Raw genomic sequence first — 27,416 nt, 5'->3', positions numbered from 1 at the left:
AAGAAAATTCTTAATGCCAGAGCCAGGAAGGAGGTATTCCTTGACTAAGTTCACAGTCACAGAATATCAAAGTAGGAAGGAAACTCAGAAGTCATCTGACATCATGTACTGGAACATGTACTTGAACAGAAATGTCTTCTAATCAATTAATCATTCAAAATGCATTTATTATAGAATCAGACACTTGAGATACAAAGGCAAAAATGATTGGTGATTCCTTCTCCAGGGCCACCATTTGAGCAATTACCCAGCCATGCTGCTTCTTCTTACTAATGCCAATATTCACATTCTGGACCTCTTCTCACCTGCTGCCTTGCCACCCATGCTGGGGTCTTTCCCAACCCCTTTTCCAGATGCCTTATATGTATTGTTCTCTCCACCCCACACCCCAATCATTAAAAGGTAAATTTCTTGAACATAGCAATTATCTTCCCTGTCTCTTTCTCTCTGTCTGTCTGTCTTTCTGTCTCTCTCTTTCTCCCTTTCTCTCTCTGTCTGTCTCTTTCTCTGTGTGTGTGTGTGTGTGTCTCTCTCCTTCTCTGCCTCTCTCTTTGTCTCTCTCTCTCTCTCCTTCCCTTTCTCTCTCTCTCTCTGTCTCCATTTCTGTCTCTGTCTCCCCCCCTCCCCATGTCTCTTTCTCTCAATTTCTCTGTCTCTTTCTCTGTCTGTCTGTTTGTCTCCCTTTCCCCTTGGCTTGTAGCCATACAGTATTATCAAAAGAATATCAAAATATGAAAAAAAGTTTATTACTTTCTTGTTGAATAGTTGGGTTTTGAAAACAAGGGTTAATGATAATCACATTAGAAAAGAACATTAATGAAGCATTTAAAAATACAAATAAGAGAGCAAAAGAAAATGTAGAATGAGACTTAGGAAATCAAAAAGTGTTGGAACTACCATGTTAAATTTGAAATACATATATTTTAAAAGCTGTATGTAATGGAGATTCACAACTTCTTATATAGTCCTTTTTCTGTTCTTTGAATTTGGAAATGTCCATGTCTGTTAATGCTTATCAGGTTCATAGTTTAATAAAAGAAATTTTTTAAAAGAATATTGATATAAAAATAAGATGCATCTTTGTTTCAAGGAGAGGCCTAGGTTCATTAAAAGCCCTCAACTATCCCAAAGATTGTTCTGCTCCTCCCATTCAATCTTGGACCCAATTCATTGTCACAGTGTCTGTCTAAAATACATGTACTGATGAACCAACACTATGGGTTCTCCATTCAACTATATATGATAGTCTGTAAAATGGAAACTCCTCTTCCATTTCTTCTTCTCCTGTGTGGATTTTTCTTTTGATAGCTGAAAGATAAAAGGATATCAAATTCTTAGGGGAAATCATGGGTTTTGTTATTGCCACAAAAAAGTGACTAAGAAAATAGCAAAAACAACTAGCCCATATGCCTATTTTCCCATCTCTAAGAAGCATTATGAGAATCTACAAATGTATCTCATATTTTAATGAAGGCAAGAAAAGAGAACAGATAGGCTTTCACAAATAATTTTCTACTGCAGGCCAAATGTTTACAGTTACGCTACTGACTGAAAGTGCAGAGAATGCAAGATCTAGCTGTGCTTATTTTGTGATGATTATAAAAATAAGCATTTGATTTTATTTGATTTGGTAGAACAAAATGCTACCTCAAAGACTTTCTTCTGACAAGGTAACTCCCATGCATCTGTCACAAGTTATATAAGAACATTTGAAAGATATGACAATAAAGGTCACTTTATTTGACAACCCTCTGATTATTAATACCAACGGAGGCATAAAAGAGGGAGACATATGTTCACCAAAGGAGTTTAGTTCCATCAGGCAAGATGTCTAGCACAGAGTCCAATGGAAGAGTGACTCTTTATGGATTTGAAAGCTTTCCAGGTGGCTCTGTTTGTGGACTACATTGTGTAGATTGCATCAAGCTTCAGAACATTACAGAATCTTCCAAATGATATCTGTAAGACCCTTGAAAAATAATAAGCACAGTTTACAATTGAATCGATCAAAAGAATTGACAAAACAGCATTTTATGAAAATAAGATGTTTTGTTTTCATCTAGCACTGGTGTTTTTTTAGATCATGTCAAGTGTTTGGTATATATTGAGGTTGCAGTCCACATAAACAGTTCATTAAACTGGGGATAATACCCCACTCATGCACTGAAGTTTTCCATAAGGGTGCTTACTGGTTTTATTCACCTCCTACTGAGACTATGTTGTTAACTTGTCTTTAGGCCAGATATGATTTGTCATATTCAACAGAAAACTGCAAATCTGATCAATGCCATCTGACACCATGAGAAAGGTGTCAATAGGGAACAGTATATGACACTTCTAACACATTGTTCCCAGTGTAATTGTAAGGGAAAAGTTGGATTGTTGAGAACAGAGACTTTTGCAAAATTCTGGGTGGAGGTTCCAAGCCAATAAGCAGAAAAAATCCCCAATATGAGTTCCAAGCTCTTTGTACCAGGGGGGACCCCAGCACAAGAATTACAGAGCTAATTACTCAATTCCCCTGCCCAAACTTCAAAGTAAGCCCATCCCAAATCTCATCACAGCTGGTGCACAAAACTAGTCCCCTTTTTGCTCTAAAGGCATGGCACAAGGGAAGGGCTCTGCAGCCAAACCAAGAGGAACTGCCATGTGCCATGTGTCCCAGATGAAAGTTGATTCTTGGAACCTGCCCACAGGTGCCAAACACTTCCTTCCTGCCAGACTACAAAGCTTAAATGTGAGCTTCTAGAGCCAGGAGTTTGGAAGTGAAAGCTATTTCAATGAACTGGACAATTTAATCCAGTAAACAAACCTCACTCACTATTAATTAAGTTCCTGAAGCCTGACCTTAAAGGCACAGAGGACTGACTTACCACATTCTAGGAAGATGTCTCTGCTTCAACTGAAAAGCAAAGTGAGTTCAAAGTTACTCATCTGCCTTTTTCACAAAAGTTCATTTACATACTAGAACTAATTTAGAAATATTAGTTTTATCAGCTGGCATTATTCCACCTGAGTTGAACCAGTTTAATCAAATGTTTCATTTGTATGGATACTTCACCACAGTACTTTCTCTCTGTCCACTAAAATCTCACTAGTGTGTTTATGCTAGAGGACCAGATTATAAGCAAAACCACCTCATAATGTACTCATTTTTCCCCTCCCCGAAATTGCTTCATCAGCTTCATGAATCTCTCTTTCAGTGTCAAACAGGTATCTGGTACCTGTTTAGTTCTCTACTCTATTCAAATTAATCTTCTCTGGAAATAGCCAAATAATATATGAAATCAGAGAAAGGGATAATTTTTTTAATTGAGAACACAAAAGATAACAAGGAATTGATTTATGTATCCAAACTTCTTGGCACCAATACCCAAATACTGCCAGCTCTCTCTATTTCCTACAGAGACTATAAGTCAAATCTCCATTGAATTTATCTATATCCCCTAAACAGCAGAAGTCTTTTCAGTTTCAAAAAGCTGACATTAGAGAGTTACATACTCAAATAATCTCGATTTAGTCATTGCTCTCTCAGTCTCTGCCTAGGCTAGTAAGTGTTGTGCTCTTCATAAACAGAGCTTCAGATCATCTCTGCCTTTTCTGTTCCTATACCATGCTAGCCTAACTCCCACCAACCAGGGCAAAGATGTCATTGTCGCCATTATTATTTGATAGAGTTCTAAAATACTAACTATAACAATGGCAAGAAAAATTAATGTAGGAAATATACATAAGCAAAAAGGAAAAGCAATTTTCATGACAAAAATATGCAATGAAGAGAAACTAGGGCATAAAGGTCCTAGCATAGTCTATTTATTAGTAAGGATAGCAGTTGCCAATAAGAGATCAATGACTCCTCAGTGACCAGAGACACACCTTACAATCAGAACAGCTTTTTTTACAGTTTATTGGTTGCATTAGGTCCAGTGACACAAACTAAACTAAGATTGTGATTGGTCTTTTAAAAAGGAAAATTCATCATGTTTAACAAGCAAGAGGGATCATCAGATTCCACAGCAACATGGAAAATACAGAATTGAGTAATGCCCTAGGGAATGCTCTATCACAGAATCTTACCGATACTAGAGAGACCCTGTCCTAGGCAAACTATCTCCTAACCAAGCTGACTCATTTACCACGCATCTTCCTCATCTCCCACAAGAGGCAGAATCAGATTGCAGTCTAAAGATCTGGATGCACAAACTGTTCCAAACTGTACTTTTAAGGCCTATCCTATTCCATTCAAATGCAATCCATAGAGATTAGTTTGAGTGATTAACTAAAAGGTTTTAACAATTAATCAGTAATCAATAACCAATTTCACATATTTTGAAAGTGACATGACAGTTTACATACATAATTCTAAATATGAGACTAAAAATAAAGCAATTCATAAATTCATTAGCATAAGATAGGAAATAAACCCACAAAGAGTTCATTTTGAAAAGATTATTATCCTTTCTCTATGCTACCAATAAAAGCTAGCAGGAAAAGATAGAAAAGAAAATCCTGAAGTAATTATGGGATGTAAAATATTTGAGATTTCTACCATTATATACCCAGCATTATTCAAATATAGCCATTTTTCTGAAAATAAAAGGAAGATAACATAAGAGCTTAATTCTTTGTGGCTGAATCATACCAATATAATAAAAATGACAATATTTCCAAAATTAATTTACAGATTTAGTGATATTTCAATCTAACTAATAAAGGAGCTATTTTATAGATCTAAATAAAAGAGTAACAAAATTTTATCAAAAGAACAAAAGGAGAGCAACTGGGTGGCTCAGTGAATTGAGAGTCAGACCTAAAGATGGGAGGTCCGAGGTTCAACTCTGGCCTCATATTCTTCCTAGCTGTGTGACCCTGGGCAAGTCACTTAACCCCCATTGCCTAGCCTTTACCACTCTTCTGCCTTGGAGCCAATACACGGTAAAGACAGAAGGTAAGAGTTTTAAAAAAAAGAACAAAAGGTCAAGAATCTGAAGGGAAATCATGAAAATGGTTAGATTAATAGGGGCTTACTAGTACCAGATTTCAAACTCTGAATCACAGATTTCCCAACTGTCTCTAAACTACCTCTATTCCCCTTATTACTGCCCAACCCAAACTTCATAGTTCTCACCTGAGATACTATATAGCATTTGCCAGTTTTAAACCCTCCATTTTGAAACTTTCCCCGTCTTGGCTTCTAAGATACTACATTCTCCACATTTTTCTTCTATTTCTCTAGTTGTTGCTTCTTTGTTTCCTTTCTTGCTTCATTTTATGCAGGCATTTTCTAAAACTCAGTTTTTAGTTCTTTTCTCAATATATTCTCTTGTTCAGAAAGGAAACCTGTATACTCCCACAGACCTTATAGCTTCTATTTGAGCTCTGGAGTTAGTTTTATTTTTATCTTTCTACATGCTTAGCACAGTGTCTTACATATAGTACGCATTCAATAAGTGTTTATTGAGTAAACACATCCTTATTCTCTGAAAACTGGGAGTTATAAATGTACCAAGAACAATGATAGTAATATAAAGTCTGGTATTCTATCCACTGAGCCACCTGGTTGTAATAACTTCCAGATGAGGAAACTAAAACCCAAGAGACTTAAATGATTTGCTCAAAGTTACACAGAAAGTAAGTGGCAAAACCAAGATGTGAGGCCAGAAAAGTATGTATTAAGTGCTTATTGTATGCCAGGGACTGTGCTAATTACTGAGGATAAAAAGAAAATCAAGTCCTTGCCCTCAAGGAGCTCACATTCTAATGTGAGAGATAGCACATATATAATTAAATATATGCGATATTTATAAAGAAGAAATAGAAAGGGGCAACTAAGTGGCAAAGTGGATAGAGTGCCAGGTCTGGAATTAGGAGAAACCTGGGTTCAAATCTGCCCTTAGACACTTCCTCGCTATGTGACCCTGTGCAAGTCAATTAACCCCATTTGCCTAGCCCTTGCCCTTCTGACTTAGAGTTGTTACTAAGACAGAATATGAGTTAAAAAAAAAAGAGTCGATGGAAAGTAATCCTAAAAGAAAAAGCACTAGTATTAGAGGAAACTAGAAAAAATCTTCTACCAAATACCATATTTGAGCTGAGTCTTGAAAGAAGCCAGAACTAAGAGGCAATTCTCTTTCTACAATACTATAATCCCATGGTACATAAGTGCTGCATTATTAATATAGAAGAAGGGAGCTTATACTTGTCTAGTGGAGTGAAATGCTAAAGGGCAAAGCAATTGGTGAGATATATAGATATATGTTCATATTTACCCTCTACATCTCACTCCAGCTGGGGATTGTAACTACACACCTGCTACATTAAGTCTGAAAATAGAACTTATTAACAATAATAAATGATCTTTATATATATGGAGACTTCAAATTTTCAAAGCACTTTATATATATATATATATATATATATATATATATATATATATTCCTAATCTGGAGCTCACAATTCTATGAAGTAAAGAATACAAGTATTACTCTCCCCATTTTACAGATTAGGAAAGTGATAGAGTGGCTAAGTTATTTGCCCATGATTTTATAATTAGTAAGTAACAGAAGTGAGATTCAAACCTAGATCTTCTTGACTCCAGGTCCAACATACTCCTCATTTTGTCATATATGTAACCATATAATGGAGTAATATAATAGTGATTTTAGCACAGATTCAGCTTGCTATTAATTATATTTTCACTAATGAGCTTTGAAAGCTTCCATTGCAATAATAGGAATGACACACAGAAGAAACAATTCATTGAAGAAATAGTGAAGTTGAAGCATGGTTGCCTTCCCCACTACACCCATATAATACATAAGTGAACTAAAAGGCCAGCTCCACCTCTTTATGACTATCTCAGCCTTGGACATCTAAACTAAATGCATCAGAAAGGGAATGACTTCTTACCCTGACACCACTGCCCAAGAGTAAGTAATGAATACTAACAAAAGAATCAATCAAAGTTGCCTATGCTTTCATAAGTGGCCTGAGAGGGGAGTTTTTGGATCTGGAGTTCCTGAAAGCCTTCCATTTGTCCATTTTCTTTTATGAGCATAGATCAGAGACTAGAGTCCCTGGGAATGGCCTTTCCAGGCAAGTTCATGATTAGTTTTCCAGAAATCAAGAGTTACTGTATCCAAAAAGCAGCACTTCCCTCTCAGTGTGAAAAGAGTCCTTAACAGCCTTCTTAGAGAAGTGAGACAATCCTCAACAAAGTTCCAGGTTTTGTTGATGTAGTAAAGCCATTGGAAAAGAGAGGAAGAGATCTAGACTTTGCCAATCTTGCTGTTACCCTGAGTTGTTTTAAGGTGAAGGTTCAAAGTAAATAGGGTATTATTCAGCAGTCCTCCAAAGTGTATTCAAGTTCCATAGGGTATCTGGTAAATCGATCAGATTGAATACTGAATATGTGAATACTCTATATTTCTGTATTTATTTATGGGTTCCTGTACAGCCTTCAAACCTTATTCATTTTCCAAAGGAATTGAAATTAAATCTATGCCCTGCCTTGTACCTGGATTGGAGGAGTTAGGAACCTTTTAGGTCACCTTGGGCTAAACCTACATTTTTTAAAGAGACTTTTCCTGAAGTAAAACATCAAGATGAGAGAAAGAGTCACAAGGAAACATTGACTGTTTTATGGGTCAAGCCTTTAACCTAGGGTCTGAAGCTTTGTAAGCCTGGAATTCCTAAGAGACAGAGAAGGAAAGAGGGGGAGACTGAGTTACAGATAAAAGTAGTCTTGTAAGATTAGATCTAAAAAGGACCTTACAGAGATAACCTAGTTTTATATCTCTCATTTTACAAATGAGGAAAATATACTCCAATCAAACAACTAGAGAAAAGTGATTTTATACACAATAACAGTAATAATGCATAATGATCAACTTTGAATGGTTTAACTATTATCAGCTATATAAGGATATAGGACACCTCCAAGAGACTCATGATGGAAAAGCCTATCCACTGCCATAGAAGGAACTGATGGAGTCTGAATGTGTATTGAAGCATACCATTCTTCACTGTATTTCCTCCATAAATTGTTCTCTAATATATATCATATTACCTGCCATCTTAGGGAGAAAAGAGGAATGAGAGGGAGGGAGAGAATGTGGATCACAAAATGTCAGAAAATTATTATTAAAACTACATCTACCTTTATCTGGAAAAAACAAAAATTGAAAGAGAGAGAGAGAGAGAGAGAGAGAGAGAGAGAGAGAGAGAGAGAGAGAGAGAGAGAGTGATTTGCCCAAGGTCACACAATTACCAAGTAATATATTTGGAATTTTAGTCCCTGTTCTACAACTCCAAAATTCAATGTACTACCTATTATATCAGTGTTTTAAGCTGGGAAACATTTTTAAAGTATTTTTGTAACATCTCTTCTGGCAAGATTGTGCCAACTGGTTCCTGTCTACTTAACAGTGGTGGACAGCATCTGCTTTGATTGAAATTGCAGAACTGGACTTCCGGTCAAGATGGCGGCTTAGAGAAAGCTACAGTTCAGATCTCCGGAAACCCTTTCCTACCGAACTCAAACTATATGCTCCTAAGGCACCGAAATTCAAAACAAACAACAGCATAGACCCAGGGAATCCTCCTCCTGGACCTGGACCTGGATCAAAAGGTATGGCCCCCCCAAAAGCCAGAACATGAGATCACTCAGACCTAAGGGGTAGGCAGAAGGAAGGTCCCAAGACCCATCCCCCCAACCCACAGCTCTGAGTCCGAGGCATGAGAGGGAACCTCAGAGCCTCAGGGCCGGCTAGCCTGAAGGCCTCTTCCTGAAAATAACCTGACCCAGTCGAGGGGGCACCCAGACAGCAGGGAAACAGAGAGAGACGGGGGAGCCTGTAACCCCGTGACCAGATCCTTCCATCTGAGTCTCAAGGTCCCTGCCTCAGGGCATACTCAGTCTGAGGTTAATCCTATCACCAGCCCTCAGAGCTCCAGGAAGCTATGGCCCCTCCCCCCTCAGAGAGAAGGGTCCTTTGAAACAACAGTAACCCTCAGGGCTGGCAAAAGGGCCTCAGGAGCCAGCTATTCTGAAGGCCACATCCTAAAAACAACCTGACCAAGTCGCGGGGGCACCCAGACAGCAGGGAAACAGAAAGAGATGGAGGGAGCCTGCAGCCCCCTGGCTGAATCCTTCCATCTGAGTCTCAAGGTCCCTGCCTCAAAGCATACTCAGTTCAACCCAGAGAAAGTTAATCTTATCAGGAGCCCTTGGAGCTCTGGGAATCCGCAGCCCCTCCTCCCTCAGAGTGCTGGCTCTCCTGGCCAGCTAAGGCACAGAAACAAACACCCCAAGGAAAGGGCCGAGCCAGGCTCAGAGCATGGAAGTAAGGCAACAGAGAAGCATCAGGAGGGAACTGAGGAGGGAAGTAACAGGGAAACACCAAAAATTCCTGGCTTCCCTGAGAAGACAGAACAACTGCATAGAATGGACAATCTGCCTAGGGCTAAAACCACTGAACACCAGACAGAGATAAGAAAAGCTAGTCCTCCCCACTCAGATAGAGATGGCAAACTCCACAGAAGCACAAAAGCCCCAAAATTCCAAGAAAAACAAGAAGAAGGGGCGACTTTGGACACATTTTATGGAGCAAAAATATAAAATACAGAGGAGATAGAAGAGGAAACACAAGCAAATGCTCTGAAACCTTCCAAAGGAAATGGAAATTCTCCACAAACCCATGAAGAATTTGAATCGGAAAGGATCAAAAAGATGGAAGCCTTCTGGGAGGAAAAGTGGGAAGTAATGCAAAAGAAATTCACACATCTACAAAACCAGTTTGGCCAAACTGAAAAGGAAAATTAGGCAACTGGAAGACAACGAGCAGGTAAAAGAGCAAGAATCAATAAAGCAAAGCCAAAAGATCAAGAAATAAGAAGAGAACATAAAATATCTCACTGACAAGGTGACAGACTTGGAAAATTGAGGAAAAAGAGATAATTTAAGAATAATTGGACTTCCAGAAAAGCCAGAAATAAACAGCAAACTCAACATCATAATACAAGATATAATCAAAGAAAATTGCCCAGAGATTCTAGAACAAGGGAGCAATACAGCCACTGACAGAGCTCACAGAACACCCTCTACACTAAATCCCCAAAAGACAACTCCCAGGAATGTAATTGCCAAATTCCAAAGCTTTCAAACAAAAGAAAAAATCCTACAAGAAGCCAGAAAAAGACAATTTAGATATAAAAGAATGCCAATCAGGGTCACACAAGACCTTGCAAGTTCCACTCTGAATGATCGTAAGGCATGGAACATGATTTTCAGAAAGGCAAGAGAGCTGGGTCTTCAACCAAGAATCAGCTATCCAGAAAAACTGACTATATACTTCCAAGGGAAAGTATGGGCATTGAACAAAATAGAAGATTTCCAACTTTTTGCAATGAAAAGACCAGAGCTCTGTGGAAAGTTCGATATCAAAAATCAAAGAGCATGGAATACCTGAAAAGGTAAATATGAAGGAAAGGGAAAAGGAGAAAAATGTTATCCTCTTCTTTTACTCAAACTCTCTTCTATAAGGACTACATTTATATCAATCTATGTATACTAACAGGTGGGGAAAAGGTAATGTGTAAATAGGGGGAAAAGAAAGACCAAATATAATCATTCTCACACAAAGATTCACATGGGAAGGGGAGGGGAAGAAAACTCCTATAAGCAGGAGAGGAAGAGAGTTTTTACTTAAACCTTACTCTCAGGGAAATCAACTCTGAGAGGGAAAAACATCCAGATCCATTGGGATCTTGAATTCTATCTTACCCAACAAGGGAAGGGAGAAGGGAAAACCAAGGGGGGGGAGGGGGGAGCGAACACAAAAAAGGGAGGGAAGAAGGGGGGAGGGAACAAAAAGGGAGGGAATAGAAAGGGAAACATATCAAGAGAGGGGACAAGGGGGACTGATTTAAAGTAAATCACTGGACTAAAAGGTAGAGCTGAAGAAGAAAGGTTAGAATTAGGGAAGGGTATCAAAATGCCAGGGAGTCCACCAGTGACAGTCATAACTTTGAATGTGAATGGGATGAACTCACCCATAAAACATAGACTAATAGCAGAATGGATTAGAATCCAAAACCCTACCATATGTTGTCTTCAAGAAACACACATGAGGCGGGTAGACACCCAGAAGGTCAGAATTAAAGGATGGAGTAAGACCTTCTGGGCCTCAACTGACAGAAAGAAGGCAGGAGTGGCAATCATGATATCTGATAAAGCCAAAGCAAAAATAGACCTGATCAAAAGGGATAGGGAAGGTAATTATATTTTGTTAAAAGGGACTTTAGATAATGAGGAAATATCACTAATCAACATGTATGCACCAAATAATACAGCACCCAAATTTCTAATGGAGAAACTAGGAGAATTGAAGGAAGAAATAGACAGTAAAACCATATTAGTGGGAGACTTAAACCAACCATTATCAAATTTAGATAAATCAAATCAAAAAATAAATAAGAAAGAGGTAAAAGAAGTGAATGAAATCTTAGAAAAATTAGAATTAATAGACATATGGAGAAAAATAAATAGGGATAAAAAGGAATATACCTTCTTCTCAGCACCACATGGCACATTCACAAAGATTGACCATACATTAGGTCACAGAAACATGGCACACAAATGCAGAAAAGCAGAAATAATAAATGCAGCCTTTTCAGATCACAAGGCAATAAAAATAATGATCAGTAATGGTACATGGAAAACCAAATCAAAAACTAATTGGAAATTAAACAATATGATACTCCAAAATCTTTTAGTTAGAGAAGAAATCATAGAAACAATTAATAATTTCACCGAGGAAAATGACAATGGCGAGACATCCTTTCAAACCTTTTGGGATGCAGCCAAAGCGGTAATCAGAGGTAACTTCCTATCCCTGAGTGCATATATTAACAAACTAGGGAGAGCAGAGATCAATCAATTGGAAATGCAAATAAAAAAACTCGAAAGTGATCAAATTAAAAACCCCCAGCAGAAAGCCAAACTAGAAATCCTAAAAATTAAGGGAGAAATTAATAAAATCGAAAGTGATAGAACTATTGATTTAATAAATAAGACAAGAAGCTGGTACTTTGAAAAAAACAAACAAAATAGACAATGTACTGGTCAATCTAATTAAAAAAAGGAAAGAAGAAAAGCAAATTAACAGCATCAAAGACAAAAAGGGGGACATCACCTCCAATGAAGAGGAAATTAAGACAATCATTAAAAATCACTTTGCCCAATTATATGGCAATAAATACACCAATTTAGGTGATATCGATGAATATATACAAAAATACAAACTGCCTAGACTAACAGAAGAAGAAATAGAATTCTTAAATAATCCCATATCAGAAAATGAAATCCAACAGGCCATCAATGAACTTCCTAAGAAACAATCCCCAGGGCCCGATGGATTCATCAGTGAATTCTATCAAATATTCAGAGAACAGTTAATCCCAATACTATACAAAGTATTTGACATAATAAGCAAAGAGGGAGTTCTACCAAACTCCTTTTATGACACAAACATAGTACTGATTCCAAAACCAGGCAGGTCAAAAACAGAGAAGGAAAACTATAGACCAATCTCCCTAATGAATATAGATGCAAAAATCTTAAATAGGATACTAGCAAAAAGACTCCAGCAAGTGATCAGAAGGGTCATCCACCATGATCAAGTAGGGTTTATACCAGGGATGCAGGGCTGGTTCAATATTAGGAAAACCATCCACATAATTGACCACATCAACAAGCAAACCAACAAGAATCACATGATTATCTCAATAGACGCAGAAAAAGCCTTTGATAAAATACAACACTCATTCCTATTAAAAACACTAGAAAGCATAGGAATAGAAGGGTTGTTCCTAAAAATAATAAACACTATATATCTAAAACCATCAGCTAATATCATCTGCAATGGGGATAAACTAGATGCATTCCCAATAAGATCTGGAGTGAAACAAGGATGCCCATTATCACCTCTACTATTTGACATTGTACTAGAAACACTAGCAGTAGCAATTAGAGAAGAAAAAGAAATTGAAGGCATCAAAATAGGCAAGGAGGAGACCAAGTTATCACTCTTTGCAGAAGACATGATGGTCTACTTAAAGAATCCTAGAGATTCAACCAAAAAGCTAACTGAAATAATCAACAACTTTAGCAAAGTTGCAGGATACAAAATAAACCCACATAAGTCATCAGCATTTCTATATATCTCCAACACAGCTCAGCAGCAAAAACTAGAAAGAGAAATCCCATTCAAAATCACCTTAGATAAAATAAAATACCTAGGAATCTACCTCCTGAGACAAACACGGGAACTATATGAACACAACTACAAAACACTCTCCACACAACTAAAACTAGACTTGAGCAATTGGAAAAACATTAACTACTCATGGATAGGATGAGCCAATATAATAAAAATGACCATCCTACCCAAACTTATTTATCTATTTAGTGCCATACCCATGGAACTCCCAAAATATTTCTTTACTGATTTAGAAAAAAACCATAACAAAGTTCTTTTGGAAGAACAAAAGATCAAGGATATCCAGGAAAATAATGAAAAAAAAACACACAAATGATGAGGGCCTTGCAATCCCAGACCTTAAACTATATTACAAAGCAGCAGTAATCAAAACAATTTGGTACTGGCTAAGAGACAGAAAGGAGGATCAGTGGAATAGACTGGGGGCAAGAGACCTCAGCAAGACAGTATATGATAAACCTAAAGATCCCAGCTTTTGGGACGAAAATCCACTATTCGATAAAAACTGCTGGGAAAATTGGAAGACAGTGTGGGAGAGATTAGGAATTGATCAACACTTCACACCGTACACCAAGATAAATTCAAAATGGGTGAATGGTTTAAACATAAAGAAAGAAACCATAAGTAAATTGGGTAAACAGAATAGTACACATGTCAGACCTTTGGGAGGGGAAAGACTTTAAAACCAAGCAAGACATAGAAAGAGTCACAAAATGTAAAATAAATAATTTTGACTACATCAAATTAAAAAGCTTTTGTACAAACAAAACCAATGTAACTAAAATCAGAAGGGAAGCAACAAATTGGGAAAAAATCTTCATAAAAACCTCTGACAAAGGTCTAATTACTCAAATTTATAAAGAGCTAAATCTATTGTACAAAAATCAAAGCCATTCTCCAATTGATAAATGGGGAAGGGACATGGATAGGCAGTTTTCAGATAAAGAAATCAAAACTATTAATAAGCACATTAAAAAGTGCTCTACATCTCTTATAATCAGAGAGATGCAAATCAAAACAACTCTGAGGTATCACCTCACACCTAGCAGATTGGCTAACATGATAGCAAAGGAAAGTAATGAATGCTTGAGGGGATGTGGCAAAGTAGGGACATTAATTCATTGCTGGTGGAGTTGTGAACTGATCCAATCATTCTGGAGGGCAATTTGGAACTATGCCCAAAGGACGATAAAAGAATGTCTACCCTTTGATCCAGCCATAGCACTGCTGGGTTTGTACCCCAACAGGGATAATAAGGAAAAAGACTTGTACAAAAATATTCATAGCTATGCTCTTTGTAGTGGCCAAAAATTGGAAAATGAGGGGATGCCCTTCAATTGGGGAATGGCTGAACAAATCGTGGTATATGTTGGTGATGGAATACTATTGTGCAAAAAGGAATAATAAAGTGGAGGAGTTCCATGGAGACTGGAACAACCTCCAGGAAGTGATGCAGAGAGAGTGGAGCAGAACCAGGAGAACATTGTACACAGAGACTAATACACTGTGGTATAATCAAACGTAATGGACTTCTCCATTAGTAGTGGTGTAATGTCCCTGAACAATCTGCAGGGATCTAGGAGAAAAAACACTATTCATAAGCAGAGGACAAACTGTGGGAGTGGAAACACCGAGGAAAAGCAACTGCCTGACTACAGCGGTTGAGGGGACATGACAGAGGAGAGACTCTAAAGGAACACTCTAATGCAAATACTAACAACATGACAATGGGTTCGAATAAAGAACACATGTGATACCCAGTGGAATCACGTGTCAGCTATGGGGGGTGGGGGGATAGAAAAAGAAAATGATCTTTGTCTTTAATGAATAATGCTTGGAAATGATCAAATAAAATATTATTTATGTAGATCAAATAAAATATATATATGTATATATTATGCAGAACTGGAGTCTGATCCAGAATGCCTATAAATATCACACAGTTCATTCAAAGCATTTGTATCACATAAGTCTCTCAAATGCAGGCCACCCAACTTCTTCACACAAAGACGATCATCAAAAGGGTTCTGTTCATGCACCAGCTCCTCTTTATTCCTATAATTATTGAAAATTTGGGGCATGTGTTTACACACTAACTCTGTGAAACCTTCTTCAAAATGGCACAAGAGAATGTGGGGTTGCACAAACAGCTTTGTTTTAATCATAACTGAGCTTACTAAGCACACACTGATTTTTATAGCAATACTCAGGACACTAAGCAAACAGGTAGTACAGTCAAGGTTCCTGCCCTCTGAGATTATAGAAAGAAACTTAAACAGACAATACCCCCATGGGCAAACAGGAAGAGCAGGGTTCAATTACCTCACTAATCACATGGGTCAAGCCTAAATGAAGCTTTTAGATATTGCTGGAAGACCTAAGACATGGAGAAATGGGAGTGAGCAGGTAGAAAAGAAGCAAGAAAAAGGAGAAAAAGAGAAGATGGAGAAAAGATGAAATAAGGTGTTAAGGATGTCAATAGGGAAATTCTGAGAGATAAGAGCTAGCTATGGTTTTATTGTTTTGTCTGATCATCCCTTTTCCTAATCTTAGTCATCAATATGGTAAAACCAATGACAGTAAAGAATCAAGGCTTGGTAGATAGGGCCAAGAGAGCAGAATGGCAAGAAGCAATGTAACTGAATTCTCATCCACAAAACTCTTCTAAATAGATTTAGAAAATGCAGCAGACCAATTCCTGATGAGGAAGAAATTCACAAAAAAACTTACAGTGTATCCTTTATCAAGGCAGATTAGCAAAAATATAAGCAGAGGGAGATATGCTGATAATGGGAATTGGGTTGATGCTCATGAGCTGGCATCTGGATACAGTGCCCAGAAAAAGGCTATACACTAGGAAAAGAGGAGTGGCCTGACCATTACCAGAGCCTTGAGATGGGAACATGTGCCAACTGGAAGTTTCATCCTCCCACTATCCTATTCTGGGTCACAGAACCAGGGCAGGAGTTCTGTACATGGGGGTGGCATTCCTATGTGAAGAGGCCCTGGGTTGTATACTGAGAAAGGAAGATATTCAGAATCAAGAAGCAGCAGTTTTGCTCAGAACCCAGGAGCAGAATAGGATATCAATTCCAGCACTGAGTCTATATCCTGCAGAGGAATAACCAAGGCAAAAATCACAGATGAAAAAGGAGTCTGTAGTTCTGTCACTCTAAGCCAGTAAAAGTTTCTAGCTAGATAATTAGGGTTAAATCCAGCAGTATTGCCTTGTTACTTTGACTGAAATATAGATCAGAAACTTGCAGTCTCCAAATCAGAGGGGCAACTATCACCACTTTGGGAGGATTGAAAGCTTTCAGGTCCTCAGTCTGTCCCTGAGATTCTGTAATAACACAACACTCAACATCCCAAGAAAGTAGCAACAGGAACTGACCTTCCTTCCAGAAGTACAACAGAGTCCAATCCTAGCATAGAGTCCAAAGTCAGGAAGTAGGCTGGGGAAATGGGCTAACAAAAAAAAAAAGATCCCCATCATGATGAGCTATTAAGATGGCAGGGATGTTTGAAATACAAACACAGAAAAAATAACTCCAAAATACCTACAAACAATGCCATAGAGAAAATCATAACTTGGGCACAAATTCAACAAGAATTCCTAGTAGAAATAAAGCAAGCATTTTGAGTTATTTTTAAAGAGTTAAAAAATGTTCCGTATAAATGAAATGAGAGCATTTGGGGGGAAATTGGAAAAGAGATGATCTAAAGAAGAAAGAATTGACAAGGGGACTAATAGTTTGGCACAAAAAGTCTTGACCAAGCAACAAGCTCTCTGAAAAATCGAATGGACAAAAAAGAAGGTGATGACTCCAAGAGACAATAAGAACTATTAAAACAAAGTCAAAAGGCTTTTTTTTAAATAGAAGAAAATATAAAGTATTCCATATCAAAAATAACTGACCCAGGAAACAGAAAGACAAGGGGGAAAAATAAGAATCATTCAACTATCTGAAAGTCAAAATCCAGAAAAAAAAAAAGCCGAGGGACCATATTTCAAGAAATATTAAAAGAATTACTAGATGTCCTAGAGGGGGAAATGGAAATAGAAAGAATTCACCAGTTATTTCTTAAAAGAAAACCCAAAGTTAAAACTTCCAGAAATATTACAACCAAATCACTTTAAAGGCTGAATGAATGATGGAGTAGAATGGTAGAGATGAGGAAGGCAGATTCACCAGCAGGCTAAGACAATAGTTCAGATGTGAAGTGAACAGGGCCTACAACAGGCTGGTGGTAGTATTAGAGAAGAGAAGGTGGGGTGGGGGGAAAGAGGAGGGAGGTATTCAAGAGATAGTACAAAGGCAAAAGCAACAAGCTTTCCCAATAGATTGCATATGGAGGATGAGAGATAAGAGAAAAGTCAAGGATGACATGTAGGTTGAAAAACTGAGAGATTAGTAGGAGGATGTTGCCCTCTATAGGAATAGGAAAATGAAGAGTAGGGAAAAGTTTACAGAGAATGAGAATGAGCTCCATTTTGTACATGTTTAGTTAAAGATGTCTCCTGGACATCCAGTTCTAGATGTCTGAAAGGCAGATGGAGATTTGAACCCACTCTTCCCAAGGAACTAAGGTAATATCGGGGCACATGTCACCCAAGCACTGAGAAGAAATATTGTATTTAAGTTTTTGCTATATCTTCTCAGTAAATAGTCAGCTGTAAAAGCTAATTAAATGAAATTAGAGCACATCACTGGAAGTTAACAGAAAGGGGGAATACACAAGAAAGATGGCTTAAGATAATAACATTAGAGAAGGGTTAAACTCAATACATCAGGGTTACTTCTAGAACCATGAGGAATATGTAGTAGACCTCCGTCTAGGAGAGTAAGTCCAGAATTTTGCTACAAATATGATGACATGACAACACATGTTGAAGATGGATTATTTACATTAAATAGAAACAGCAGGTAAAACTCAGAAAATGACAGAAAATCTTTTCAAGCCAATAGAAACCACCAAAATTCTTGCCAACTGCCCTGGGATGGAATGTTATGAGACTGACCTAATTCCAACTCAGTGCTCAATAGGAAACCAAAAACATTGGGATCATAGTTTGTCCCTCACCACTGGTATACCATAATATCCATGCCTGAATGTTGTAATTGCTTACCATAAGAATGAAGAGTCTTTAGTATTTAGATGCTTCTGTGAAATGTTGCCCTCATTATAGGGTAGAAAATGGGGAAAAGGTCGAGAGTATATGATACCATGGAGTCAAAGCCAGGCATAAGTGGGAGTAATAAAAATTCCCAAATCAGTACCCAATATTCCTAAAGTATATTGTAGGTACTATTCATTTTTTTCTCCTTCCACTTTTTTCTCTTTCAACCTGCACATTTCTAACTCAAGTGTCCCAAGTAATTGCATGTGACCCTTTCTGTGCACTCCTACAGAATTTTGACAGATGTATATTACCAAGGAATATGGTATTCCCCAGATAGGGATCTGCTTATGCCCCTACATCCTCCTTTTCTCTAGTAAAACAATAAAATACAATAATATAATAAAATGCAGACCTTACTAATTCCCCAGAGTACACTGGGACATCTGCAAACACGCATCATAAGCATTCACAAATTAGCATCTGACTTAGCCACAAGTAATTATCCCAAATATACAATACACATAAGAATAGTTAATACATGTTATCCACATTAAGATTATATTCAGCAAGAATGAACACTTGCAAAAATGGAACATATAGCTCATAAAGCAATAACCTGCACAACCTTCACATATGTAAAACAAGTAAATAGGTATCATTCAGTACAGGAAAAAGACACATTCAGGTCTTTAAGCATGACATAGGGCACATACATGTTCATACCAGATATACAAATCACATGATGAAATACAAAACATGCACGTATGGCAAAAGCAGATATGGTGAAATTGTAGAAAAAGTTCAGAGACCTCATGCAGTACATGACAGAATATGTTGTGTTTGCATATAAAGTGAATATTGTATGCATTTCATCAAAAAGAGTCATCTACTACATGTGTAGCCTCCTATTGTTCCTAAAGCAACATGTCAGCTACTCTCCATCTGGATGGTCTTAATATTATATATTTAAAGTAAACTATTACAACCCTGGACATTGGAATATTCAGACCTCCTGGCTTACAATCCCCATTCTGAGTTTACAGCTAGCCCAGACTGCTTCTCAGTGTGTCCTGGGCTTTGGGCTGGTGATTCCAATCCTGAGCTGGTTGGCAGCCACCAATCACCATTAATATATCTATCTATTTCTAGAACCTGTCACCTTCCGTGTCACCAGGGAAAGAGAAGAGCACAATACAGTTCCCTGTTTAGTTCAGTGAATCAATATATCAACATTCTGATTCTGGAAAACCAAACCAAAGATTTAGAATGATCTCTCCTTTTGTTCAGCTGAGGACATCCTCACTTCACTTTGCCAAGAAGGCTACTAGTGTTTAAGTAAGGTTGTTTTTCTCAATTCCCTCTAAGCTTGTAAGCTTGCAAGGAAAATCATAAGCATGGATGGATCCGTGGCCATTTTTACTCCCCTTTCCAGTCTTCTGACCAGTGGGAAATTAAAGATAATTATATTTATAGCCATTGTGAGCATCCTTTCCTTTTTTCCAACCCTGGCTATTACACGACCACATTTCAGACAGCCTAGAAACTCCACATCATTCTACAAGTCCCTGCCTGCTCCTTCCTTAAATCTGTAATATTTATTGGAAAGGATGGATATGAAGAACAGGGGATATGGATAGTTTCCTTTCCACAATTCAAAGTTCCACTCTTTCCTTGTTGATTTCCAGAAAACAAATTTTTCATTTTATAAAGTAAAGCAACATGGTGCCATGGGAAGAATATTGATTTTAAAATCAGAAAATTTCAATTTGAATTCTGACTCTGCCTATTCTTAGCTGTGAGATCATGGAAAAGTCACTTAATCTTCTCTACCCCAGATTCCTCCTATGGGTTATTGTTTGGTCATTTCAGTCATGATCCTATTTGGTTTTCTTGACAAAAAATAACAGAGTGGTTTGCCATTTCCTTCTCCAGTTCATTTTCTAGATGAGGAAACTGAGGCTAAGAGGGTTAAGTGATTTGCCTGGGGTCACACAGCTAGTAAGTGTTTGAGGTCAAATTTGAACTCTGGTCTTCCTGACTCCAGACTCAGCACTCTGTTCACTCAACAACCTATCTGCCCTCCCCATCTGTAATAATGGGGAAAAGTACACTGTATTTGTGTTACCAATGTCACAGAAATGTTATAAGGAAAGTATTTGATAAGTCCAAGAGAACTATTAAAATATGAACTACTACTTTTGTTGTTGTTATTGTTATTATTAAATCTTGACTGAAAAGAGATGTGTGGGATCAGGTATTCTCTGAGAGGTGTCAGAGCCTTTTCCCTTAAAGCCATTTTACCTTTTTGATAACAGATAGCAACCCTGCATAATTTTGTGTACCTTCTGGGAAAACATAATCCTCAATGAATACATGATGTGGTTGTTTCACCAACACTAACATGCCCCCCACTACAATTCTGTAGATGGTCTTCAGGAGTTGACATGTCTCAAAAAATCCATCACCCTGCAACCAGCCCATTAGTGAGCCTCTTCTAAAGGATTAGTTTGGTCTACTGTAGACACATACTAGTTTCCATCTCAAAGAGAGTCATCTTTCAGCTGGCTAGGATCTGACAAAACTAGTACTCCCCTAGCAATGCTTTTGAAAATCCAAGATTTTCTCCATGTCACAATGAAGCAGCAGAAGGGAACATCAGTGGAATCTCCAATAAAATAGTCCTGAGAATTACAAACCCTGTTACACTTGTGGAAAAGAAAATTATTATCCTGTTTTTTCAATCCCCCATTTTCCTCAATAAATATTACACCCTCAACTAAACAACCATCATGGGGGAAAAAATGACCATGGAATCATAGAACTTAAAATTCTAATTCCAGATCTCAGGCAAGTAATTTAACTACCCTGGGCCTCAGCTTTCTCATCTGTAAAAATGGGGGCATGGAACTATATGACTTCTAAGGTACTTTTGAGTTCCAAAGGCATGATCCTAAATGCTCTACAGAAGCAACAAACTCACTGAGGCCAGCAAAACTATCAACTGATACCTAAATCAGAATAAAATATAATTGGGAAATATTTAACAAGATAAGTAAAATTAAATAAAACATAGATGCTCTTAGTTTGTCATTTTCTTCATCAATACACACCTCCCTGACCCTCCAGGGATTGGCTTCTATTTAAGTTTGCTACCACTGCTATTAGAGCAAAGTTTTTTAACCTTTTGCATGTATACTGGACACTTTTGGCATTTGGGGTAATTTCAAGAACCCCTTCTCATATTAATGCTTTTAAATGTATAAAATAAAAAGAATATGATTATAAAAGAAATAAGTTAGATTAAAGGTATCAAAATAATTTGTTGTGTTTTTTAATAAGTTCATTGACTTCAGATTAAGAGCTTTTTCCCTAGATGGTGAAGATTATTTTGACATGAACATATCAAATCATTATTTTAGTGTAGAAACTAGTTATTTAGAGATATATTTTAAACAACTCGCAATTCCATAATGTTTTATACTCAATAATGAGCTTTCCTGACAGTGCAGTTGCATAGATAATAAAACCTTATTATCCTTTTAGGAAAAAAAAAATAAAACTAAGGCTGATCAAGGTTAAGTGAATTGGCTGTGGTCACATGGCCAAGATTCAACCCCAGGCATCTTGACCTCAAGTCTAGCATGCTTTCCATTATCCCATGCTGCCTTATTTTGCCACCTATCCACTGCCCTCTGACATCAAAGCCAATTGTTTGACTGACATCTTGACATAGTCAGTGAATTCAAGCTTAGAGCCACTGGGAGAGTATGAGTTAATCAAAAGGCTCAGATCATTCCTAAGAGCAATCCACAGAAAAGCAGAAACAGCATGCATACTGGCAGAGCTGGCCTGGCCAAGATAATCTCTTTTCTCCTTCTGACTGACCCCTGGGCCCAACTCTGTCAGAGAATCCATTCAGCAGTCATTGACATTTCCCCAACTGTGAGCCTAGCAACATGAAGAGTTCTTCTCAGTTTGGAGGTGGGAGGGACAGTTGAGCCTGGGCACAGATTGAGAGCTCTATCCCTAGCTCTCTGAACCTGCAGTTGTGCTTCTAAGTGTAAGAGTTTGGAATAACTAAATTCAGAACTAATAGCAATGGTGGCCCTGGGGATGCTCTCTCTCAAATGTGTACAGAAGGAGAGTCTATTCGCCAAATGAAAGGATTAGCAACTCCACAGACTGTACCGAATCCTGGGCTCAGTTACAACCTTTCCACAAACTATGTGAATCCATAATAAGAAGTGTCTGAGATGTTGGCAATGTATGTATAAGATAAGAAGGTATAGAGATGTTATAAGGCAGTCTATATTTTTCTGCTGTTAAACCATCTTGAGACCCAATTAAAGACAGAGAACACCAAATGACCCTTGACAAATATAAGTCACTTGGCCAAAATGAACCATATTCATCCATGAGTCCTGAAAGATTGGCATATATAATTGTTAAGTCCTAGTTGTGATATTTGAAAGACTGTAAAGAAAAGTAGAGTTCCTGCAAAATTTGTTGAATTGTCATGTTCAAAAAGTAGTCATTAATAGCTTATTGTCTATTTGGCAAGAGATCTCCAATGGACAAACTCCGTGGTCTGGTTCTTTGCCTTATGCTATTTAATATTTTTATTGGTGATTTGGATAAAGACTTTTAATACTTCCCTTATTACAAATGACACAAAGTTGAGCAACAGAATTCCAAAAGATCTTGATGGTCTCTTGAAAGAACTTTAGACTTATTCTCTAGGAAAAGAGAACAGGGCCAAAGGTAAAGATTAAGAGTAATCAACAAGAATTCTTTACCAATTATAGTGGAAAATTCTACTGAGTAGAAATGTTTTTTACAAAAAAAAAAAGTTTTTACATACCCTTTTCCCCCCAACCATTTCCTAAACCTGGATTTTGTTCCTGACATCTCAACCTTCATCAGACATGCATATCACTCAGATTTTAACCAAGCACAGATTGTAAGAGATCTAGGGGTAATGGAAAGCCAAAATCTTAGCTCTGGAAATGATTCATGAGTATCATATGCAGTAACAGCTGGAGCACAGAATATCTGAGTTCCCCACGTTCCTGCCCTATCTCAAAGTATAGCCCGTGCCAATCTCATAAGCTGCCTCTGATCAGAATTGACCATCAAGGGTGAAAAGGCCAAAGGGACTAATAGATGTTCCAAGGTGAGACTGCAGATGAGGCATGGCATTGAAGTGTGGACGGTCAACAGAACAGGTAGTAAGAGAGTAAAAATAATCTAAATGATATTTTGGACTATTTGAGAATCAGACACTGAGCATTAACATCAATATTACCATGTAAGGGTAGAATAGGAAGAAAAAGGTAGATTAATACTCTGTTGTAAAAGATGTTATAAAACTATAGAAAAAATATCTCTTTATTAAGTAGCTACTAGGAAACAAGACATTGTACTAGATGCTAGATAATAACTCTAATTTTTTATGATTCTTAAACTTTACAAAGCACTTTCCTCACAGCAACCCTTTGAGCCAGCTAATAAAAGTGTTATCATAGCCATTCTGTGTTTGAGGGTCAGAGAATGGAAGCAATGCATCCTTGGTTAAATGACTAATAAAGATTAGACTCAAAACCAGAACCAAGGTTTCCTGGTTCAGAACTCAGCTTTCTCCAATATATCGCAGGCCATGTTACCCTTCTGAATGTCACCTTCTCCAAGATGAAGAAATACAGTGAAGGAATTTGGAGTTTATAAGGAAGCCCTCCCTTCCTTTTAGGAGATCTTCAGAGCTTAATGTTGTCCAGGCATCCCTCTGGATCTTGAAGGCTGTGTCCTAAAATTTTGCCACCTTCCTACCACTGCTACACCATTCCCATCTCTGCAAAGGTCCAATAAGCACAGACTTCTCTTCCAGCTAGACTGAGACCAAATGTCTGTTGGTTGATCACTTGCTCTATCTCTGCCCTTAAAGCTCCAGCATATGACTCAAGATCATGACTAGCCAGGACTCAATCATTCATCTTCAATATGTTAAGATGCCAATGCATCTTCATGTCAAGCATCATCATTCATATCCCTTTGTCAAAGGGAAACTTTCAAATGGAATATAACCATCATCATCATATTAAGGAAGATAATAACTAGCAATTCTGTGGTGCCTTAAGGTTTGTAAAGTGCTTTACACAGACTATTCCACTTGATACAACAACTCTGGAAGGTAAGTTCTATAATTATACTCATTTTTAAGATGAGGAAACTGAAACTGAGAGAGGGTAAGTGATTTGTCCAGGATCACATAGCTAATAAATGTAGAATTAAAACTCATTCCTTCCTGATCTATGTCCATGACATCAGTGGGGATGTTCCTGTCTTCTAAAGAGAGATAGTTTCCGTGAACAAAGGCTTCACTCACCCTTCCGAGTAACAGAGGGCTTGGGCTCACATCCCATCTCTGAATGACTCTAGTTAGCTTAAAGCTCTTCATCTATAAATTGAAGAGATTGGACTAGATGGTTTCTGAGATCCCTTTCAGCTCTACACCTATGATCAGTGGTAGAGAATCCTTTAACTTTGTTAACTTTGACTAGGCTTATCTTCTACATATTTAAAGAGGCCTATTAATTCTCACAAACTATAAAGCTAATATTCCTTTCTAAGCACCTGACCACTACCAAGAAAAAACTGCAACATCTGACTTTGACCTAACTCTGGAAATATTCTCTAAAGTCCTTTGTGATTCTCCCCAGTATTCTTATGATTTTTAGGAAAGGTGGAAGGAAGGTTATATACAAGGAGAGAATCACATACAAATAAAATGAATTTATTAACAAAGAAGAGAAAGGTAAGGAAGGATAAGGGGAAGTGTTTGCACATGAATTATTCCAGTTATTAAACCCACTATCTAACTACACTAAATACCTAAGTTTCCTAAGGGTGAGTTCAATAGGGAACCAGATTTCTCACACACACACAGAGTCCTTGGTGGGTCAGGTACAGGAATCCAGTCCTCAGATGTCCCAGGAAAGAGAGGTTCCTCCAAGTTTCCACTATGTCTACCAGAGGGTATGAAGAATTTCCTCTCATCCTTTTTTGATGGTATTCAAAGAGGCTACTTGCAAGCTGTCCAGGAGAGTCCAGGAGAGAGCAGATCTTCACCTTTCAGGATTCGCTTTCAACTCCAGACTGACAGTTGGAAACCTGCTCCTTTCAACAACTTAGAATCCTGACCCAGTGGCTCTTGGAACCCAGGCCTGTCAATCATACTCTTGCTACTTTTACTTTTCCTTGCTACAGTCCCCCTTTGCACAAAGCCTAAATCATGTTGAAAACACTATTTTGGCATTTATGCACTAACGTATTTACATATTACTTAAACTAAAATATCTACCCAAAATAACAAACAACCTACACTCAACTATCTTAATATATCTAAAACTATCCTATTCTAGGGATTTAATCAAGAAAAGGAAAAAAGGGGATTAAATAATGAACAAGTACAAATTTCAAACACAGATCAAACACATGCAAAACCCAATAAGCAAATAACATCAAAATCAAAAGATAAACATAACTTTCATGCAAACATTAAATTCATAAACACCACTCATCGTCTAATACAGAACATTCTACCACTATTGTAATGCATTAACATCAAACTTAGAGAACATTTTTAAAATTACAATAAACACAACATTGCATAAGTTTTACAAAGAAAATTAAACCAAAACATTAAACTCACTTATGCAAAATACATGAAACAATAGATTAAATTAAACATAAGTGATCTATTTATATAAATCTACATATATGTAATTTATAATATATACGTGTGTGCTATAAATGTACACATATACACTTCTTATTTGCACATATGATACATATGTGCTGCATATATTCATATCCTATAACATAATTAATTTTACAGTCCTGTTATATATACCATTTACATATAATTACATATGTATTTACAGTTTTGATTGATATGTGATGTTATATGTCATTTGTGTTATGTAATGTAAGTTGTTATGTATGTTGTAATGTATTTTTGTAATGTAAGTCAATATCTTATCTTATCTACTTTAATTCTATCTGAATCCTTATCTTCAAAATTCTCCTGTCTACCTATATTTCTATATTAAACTAAGTATCTATTTTTTGTTAGTAACTAACTGATTTATAACTAATTATAATTTTGTTAGTACCCTAGCTATACATTCTTTCACTCATTCAACTAGTGAATCAATGTAATTTAACCTTGTTTATGTATTTGTGTTTATGTTTCATTGTTATTATTTTGCTGTCATGTTGTTTTGCTAGTGTTATGTCAGTGTTACAATTATTCTAGTGTTATATTACTGTTTCATATGATATACTTACCACTCCATCAGATTTTCCTTCTCTTCTCATCTTATCTTGCTTGAAGAATTCTTCTTCTCCAGCTCCATGGTAGTGAATATAATTATATTTGGGTGAATATATGTTATGTTGTTTTGTGTTATAATACATTACCCCAAATTTTAATCTATTAGTCCATTAATTACTTGATCCTCTTCATTGCAAACTTCCTCAAAGTCTTTTTCTTTATAAGTTTTTCAGACTTTTAACAATGTCCATTAATTTCCTGAATCCTCCTCTTAATCTGTATTGTTCTCTTCCAAATGTCCTCTTCCACTGGAATGGCCCTCTCCTTATTGATCTTTCTGACTACAGACTCAATTTGACTGATGATTCTCAGCTTCCACAATTTATTATTTTTCAATTTCCTCTTCAATGATTTGTACATTTTCATTATTAATACCATGTGCTAATTTGATATGTGAACAATGATACCATGAATCTCTACCCAAAACGTTTACTGAAGATGGAGAAACTAACACAATTGTGTAAAGACCTACCCAACTCTCTTGTGTTGCTGATGTTTTAGCAAAAATTTTCACATATACCATATCTTCTGGTTGGAAATTATGGAGAAAATAATCTAATAGACCAACTTGGCTCAATACTCCCATATCATGTAATTCTTTAAGTCATTGTTGTAAAGC

General features: G+C 37.1%; 1 long non-coding RNA gene across 1 annotated transcript in view; it reads right to left on the bottom strand.

The window, feature by feature from the left end:
• Positions 1-183: 183 nt before the first annotated feature.
• LOC103100470 (uncharacterized) overlaps positions 184-27,416 on the bottom strand; it is a 53,695-nt gene continuing 26,462 nt past the window's right edge. The window contains exon 5 of the long non-coding RNA XR_008915543.1: positions 184-2,902. This is a non-coding gene — a long non-coding RNA (uncharacterized LOC103100470). The remainder of the gene's footprint in view (positions 2,903-27,416) is intronic.

The sequence above is a fragment of the Monodelphis domestica genome, chromosome 1 (genome assembly GCF_027887165.1).
Source record: "Monodelphis domestica isolate mMonDom1 chromosome 1, mMonDom1.pri, whole genome shotgun sequence".
NCBI classification, from domain to species: Eukaryota; Metazoa; Chordata; class Mammalia; order Didelphimorphia; family Didelphidae; genus Monodelphis; species Monodelphis domestica.
Note: the sequence above shows the minus strand (reverse complement) of the source record. Positions and strands in the feature narration are given on the sequence as shown.